A 6,009-nucleotide genomic window follows, 5' to 3' on the forward strand; every position below is an offset into this window, starting at 1 on the left:
TATATATATATATATATATATATATATATATAAAACCATAGCAGCATGCAAAAATGCTTGTATTCAGCATGTACCCAAATGTGAAAATCATGCACAAAAATGTGGTAAATATAAACAGGCATTACTTTAAATATCAGAAGAAACAAGGTTAATCCAGTCTTAATCCATGTACAGCCCAGTAACAAGCTTTAAAATAGCCCTAACAGAAGGGCTGAGGTGTTTTTTTTTTTCATTTACTACTTTCCTTTCTGCACACTTACAGCTAATTTTCTGTCTTAGATATTCAACCAATTCAATGCAAAGAGCATGAATGAAATGGAAAAACGTGACTGAAATAAAAAGCGAAAAAGTTAAAGGTGTGCAGTCAAGTTATATCTCCTTGTATTATAAGGCCTATTTTAAGCATGCAATTCTATGGATAAGCTGGGCTGTTTTTACAAACACGAACATGAAGAATTACACATAATGAGAAAAAATGTGGTTATGTAGGTATTGTAGGTATTTGCTACAGAAATAGTTTACTCATAAATGAAACATCATGTTATTCTAAATTTGAATTACTTTCTCTCTTCTGTGGAACATGAAAGGTGAATTTTGTGGATTACTTGCAGATTATTGTGATGTTTTTATCAGCTGTTTGGACTCTCATTCTGACGGCACCCATTCACTGCAGAGGATCAATTGGTGAGCAAGTGAGTGTTTACCCAATTTACCCAAATCTGTTCCAATGAAGAAACAAACTCATTGATATATTGGATGGCCTCGGGCTGAATACATTTTCAGCAAATTTTCATTTTTGGATGAACTACTCCTTTAATTTTGTGTGAATGATCCTTTAACCAATCAGAAACTTTGTATTGTACTTTATTCAAGCATGAGTAGATCATAGCATTTATCATAAATCTTCTTTGCCTAATGAAGCACCACTTTAATACTAAGATTGCTCAGCGAAAGTGCATTTAGTTCAAAAAAGACAATTATGAATATAAATCAATAATTAAAATTAAACATTATCACTTAAGCCAGCTATTGAATATAAGCAAAACACAGAAAAATAAAAAAAAGCACACAAACAAAAGTCTTATATTTATTGGACCAAATACCCAGGGCCCCTCTGGGCCTTTGTGCAGGCATACAGAATACGTGTGGGAAAATAGAGCTGGATTTTCCGAATAATCTCCGCTCTGAGGACCAAAGACAAGCACTTCCACTCAGCTTTTATATTCGGCATTGATGGTCTGCAACAAGACAACCCAACCTTGTAGAGCATGACTTGACAAGAAGCAAAAGTAGCTCTCTGTGCCATTGTCGCGGTGATGGCAGTGGAAAATAAATAGCTTGTTTGTGATTGGTCGCACTTGGCTCATGAGGACTGAACAAAACTCAGAGGAGCTGTTTGAGGAGGAGAGACGTCATGCATGTTATGCGCAGTCTCCCAGCACCTAACATTTAAAGGTCTTGTCTGTTTACTGACTCATATATTCAGCCTGGCTAATGATGCTAATGGCACAGTATCTTCCAATCAATAAAAGTGAGAACAATGTGGCAGATGACCTACAACAGCATGGGCTAATGTGATAAGCCGGTGAGAAAGCAGATGTCAGATTTGATGGTGCTGCATTATGTGACGTTTATTTTCGTGCATTTCTCCTCTCTGGGATTTTGTAAGGTCAAGCGATGGAAGAACAGCTAGCAATTTATCAAGCGCAATGACCTGAGGCTGACACTATAGCGTAAAGGTGTTAACTTGCTGGGTCTGGGAGGACTGTTAACATTTGCATGAGGAATACAAATGCATCACTCATAAAGTCATAAAGTTGTAACAATATATGCTAAAATCTAATGCATTAACAAAACCCCTTACCAGTGGTTTCTTGTGTTTTTCTGCTTCACTCTCATAAATATTTAGGAGATAACAAAATTTAAGATTGATGTATTTGAACTGCATATAAAATTTCCATAAACTGATAAAACTGATTTTATCTTTGTTATAAGTTTGTGATTGTTTTATATTGTTGTTTATTTTATGTATTTATTCATTTTTAATTGTGTGTGTGTGTGTGTGTGTGTGTGCAGCACTTTGGTCGACTCTGTCGTTAAATGTGCTATACAAATCAATAAAACTAAACTAAACTAATAAACTTAATGTGCTGCATATTTGTCAGTCAAGTTAGGAAACATCTCAGATTTCCATTTCTTATGAAATAATATTTTTAAAATGCATTTATCCAAATTGCTTAGAATCAGCATAGATTTGTTAATTGTGAAAAATATTAAAGTGCCCCTATTATGCCATTTCGAATATTGTCTTTCATGCAGTGTGTAATGTATCTGTATGTGAATGTAAATGATCTGCAGTTGTAAAGCCAAAAGTTCATGATAAATAAATTTGTCTCCAAAAAAAAAAGAATCGTCATCAGTAATTTGAATCCCACTTCCATGATGGCTACATGGTAACACATTTGCATAATGCCTGCCTATATACTATGTTGGCAAGCAGCGAACAACTTGACCCCACCCACAAACACTGTAGCTTGTTTGTTTGGTAAACATCATGTCGAGAAGATGCTGTGTCCTACGCTGTGAACTGTAAGTAAATTCTTTTTATTTTCACTTCTGAAAGATGAGGATGCAAAAATCTGTGGTTAAAATTCACAGCAGTACAACCCCAATCTTTCTTGTGTTCCTGTCATTTTACTGACGACTGCTTCCCTAATCTCGGGGAGTTCAGCGCGGGATTCACAAAACGCTTGCTCTTGAAATATGGCTCAGTACCCAGTTTATTTTGACCAGCTGGCTCAACTGAATCACAACCTGTAAGTATGATAAATAATAGATGTTCATATTTTCAATCGAGTGTTTAAAATATGGAACTATGGCAATGGGCATATCGTTTCCGATATGCACTGTACACCAATCACAACAGACTGGGCCATCAATCAGAGCAGAGTAGGCTCACGGAAAAGAGGGGTTTAGAGAGACTGAATCTTAGAACTGCTTCGAACGAATCGTATGAGAATCGTTGGAAAATGAGGTGATATTAAATGCATATTTTGAGGAAACAGAAGCTTTTTTGACATTGCATGCATGTAAACCTATTGTAGGAGACTCCCAAAACAATATTAGGAACCTTAAAAATGGCATAATAGGGGCACTTTAAATGTTATTCAATTAAAAAGTATGCTGGCATCAAATTCAACAATGTACAAAATGTTTACAAAAGTAAATTTGTCAAAGAGACAATTTGGAAATTGTCTCTTGAATTTTGTTGATTCACTATAATAATTCACTGCACAAAAAAACTATTTGTTTACCATGTTTCTGTCAGACTCTGGGCCAGGTCTTGTGTGTGTCTTTGCTCCCTATGTGCTCCGTCTTCCAGTTTCTCTGTCTCGTGTTTTGAATTCATTGTTCCCAGGTGTTTCCTATGTTGATTGTCATTAGTTCCAGGTGTCCCTTGTCTTCCCCTCATCAGTTCCTGTGTATTTAAAGTGTGTTCTAGTTCTTGTCCTTTGTCAGTCGTTGAACGTCATCCTGATGTGTCGAGTCCTGTGATCCCCAGCCTTTGTTAATAAAACCCTTTTGATTTATTCTACTCCGTGTCTCCTCGCTCCTTCGTTCCCGTGTTCCTCGTGTGTGTGCACCGTGACAGTTTCATTGGACCTTTTTCTAATTTTGCTCTTTGTTTTTCATTTGGAATTTGTTGAGATTTATAATAATGCTTTTGGTAATTATTTTTATCCAAAAAGCAATTTACAGTGCATTCAAGATGTTATATTATTATGCATTACACATTTTTGTTGAGAATCACTGTCCTAGAATGGTTTAAGGTATACTGCACATGCACTAGACTACATTACCCAAAAAAGGACCATGTGCATCCAATAATGAGAATTTTATAATGAAGCTGAAATGCTCAAACGCTCTCAACTACAAATGAAAGTTATCAACATATGTGAAACAGCTTTGAGACAACAGAATTAATAATTTATTCTGATTAATGAATCAACAAAGCATAAACCAGCAGTGAATATATGTGACCCTGGACCACAAAGATGAATACATCCTCTGAAAGCTGAATAAATAACCTTTCCATTGATGTATGGTTTGTTAGGATATGACTTCTATGATTCTCTTGACTTCTATGATATGATTCTCAAAATATTGAGAAAATCGCCTTTAAAGTTGTCCAAATTAAGTTCTTAGCAATGCATATTACTAATCAAAAATTAAGTTTTGATATATTTGCAGTAGGAAATTTACAAAATATCTTCATGGAACATGATCTTTACTTAATATCCAAATAATTTTTGGCATAAAAGAAAATCTATAATTTTGACCCATACAATGTATTTTTGGCTATTGCTACAAATATACCCAAGTGACTTAAGACTGGTTTTGTGGTCCAGGGTCACATATTGCGTTTCATCTGAATTATTCACATATATACCCTTAAAGTGTTTAGGGTCATAAATCTTTTTTATGTCTTTGAAAGAAGTCTCTTATGCTCACCAAGGCATTTATTTGATCTAAAATACAGCAGTATTGTGAAATATTATAACAATTAAAGTTTTCTTTTTTAATCTATATTTCTATTTAATATATTTAAAATGTAATTTATTCCTGTAATGGCAAAGCTGAATTTTTAGAATTCATTCATACATGTTAGTAGTAGTATCCTACACTATGTGTCAGATTGGTGATTTATGACCTGATTTATGACCCCCTGTCAGCGTTGATTGACAGGTTGTCATATGTCAAATGTGTACATGGTCAGATTTATGACCTGATTTATGGCTATATGACTGACACATAGTGTAGGATACTACTACTCATGTTGATTTGGAGCTCAAGAAACATTATTTTCATTGTTAAAAATCAGTTATGCTGCTTCATATTTTTTGTGGAAACCATGATACATTTTTGATGAATAAGAAGAGCATTTATATAAAATGATTTGTAACATTATAAATACCTTTACTGACCCTTTTGATCAATTTAATGCATCTTTGCTAAACAAAAGTTTTAGTTTTTTCAAAAAATAAATAAATGAATGAATAAATAAATAAATAAAACTTGCTAACCCCAATCTTTTCAACGGCAGTGTATGTAGTGTTTTGAGAAGAGCAAATAAATAAATAAATAAAATAAAAATTAACATGGGGTAACCATGTCCATGATTTCAGGTCAAAGACCCAGGGTCAAATTATAAAGATGAACCAATATATACACTCATTTTTGGGCCTCCCTCATTACATGGCCCAGGATGAGGTTTGTGGTTGTTCTATTCCTAATTAAAGTCCTGGGCATAACCATCACTCATACAACCTATACAACAGGTTATAGAACATTGAAACCCAGAAAAATCCAAACAACCTCGGAGCCACTGATCCTTAAAAAATCTGCCTGACCTCCGGACGAGTTTACTGCAGGACTGTCATGACTGTGCATTTCTGTTCTCAGAAGGCTTACAGTGACACAGATAAGTGGATGAGCAGTGAATAGTAGGTCTGCAACACGCCACATACTGTATGCTACACACACTCCTGGGGCCTCATGTATAAAACTTTCCGTAGATTTCATCCTAAATGTGTGCCAGAACCTGCGCAAAATTCCCTTTGTAATAGCCAGTCAGCGGAAGATTGTGCGTACATGATTCTCCCCCCACCCGAAATAGCCATTTATGGAGCTTACAACGCCTAGTTTTAATATGCATAACGTCATCTGCATATCATTTCCATGCATATTCCATCCACGTGACACCATGTTTAATGCAGTTAAGGATAGGAATACGGTAGGAAAATATGAGATACGGACTATAAATGCGTTTTGAGACATCACTATTCTAATTTATGCAATTTGCCTAAAAGGTAAACATATATTTTAGAATGTTTATAGCCTATATTTTTATGGAAAGAGATAGGCCTTATTTTTTCATATTATGTCATATTTAATCTAAACGTGTATGTCAAATGTAAAACAGACTTTAAAATCATTCTGTTTGCTTCC

The 6,009-nt window shown here is 34.8% G+C and overlaps 1 protein-coding gene across 2 annotated transcripts in view; it reads right to left on the reverse strand.

The window, feature by feature from the left end:
* Nucleotides 1-6,009, reverse strand: part of LOC107675049 (cAMP-dependent protein kinase inhibitor beta-like) — a 47,808-nt gene that overhangs the window by 21,355 nt on the left and 20,444 nt on the right. The window contains exon 1 of one of the 2 annotated variants that reach the window (XM_016469238.1): nucleotides 443-454. The exons of the other annotated variant lie outside the window; for it this stretch is intronic. The gene's annotated coding sequence lies outside the window, so the exon portion shown is untranslated. Of the gene's footprint in view, nucleotides 1-442; nucleotides 455-6,009 lie in introns of those variants that run through there. 2 annotated transcript variants of the gene reach the window in all.

The sequence above is a fragment of the Sinocyclocheilus anshuiensis genome, unplaced genomic scaffold, assembly GCF_001515605.1.
Source record: "Sinocyclocheilus anshuiensis isolate Anshui unplaced genomic scaffold, SAMN03320099.WGS_v1.1 scaffold776, whole genome shotgun sequence".
Lineage (NCBI taxonomy): Eukaryota > Metazoa > Chordata > Actinopteri > Cypriniformes > Cyprinidae > Sinocyclocheilus > Sinocyclocheilus anshuiensis.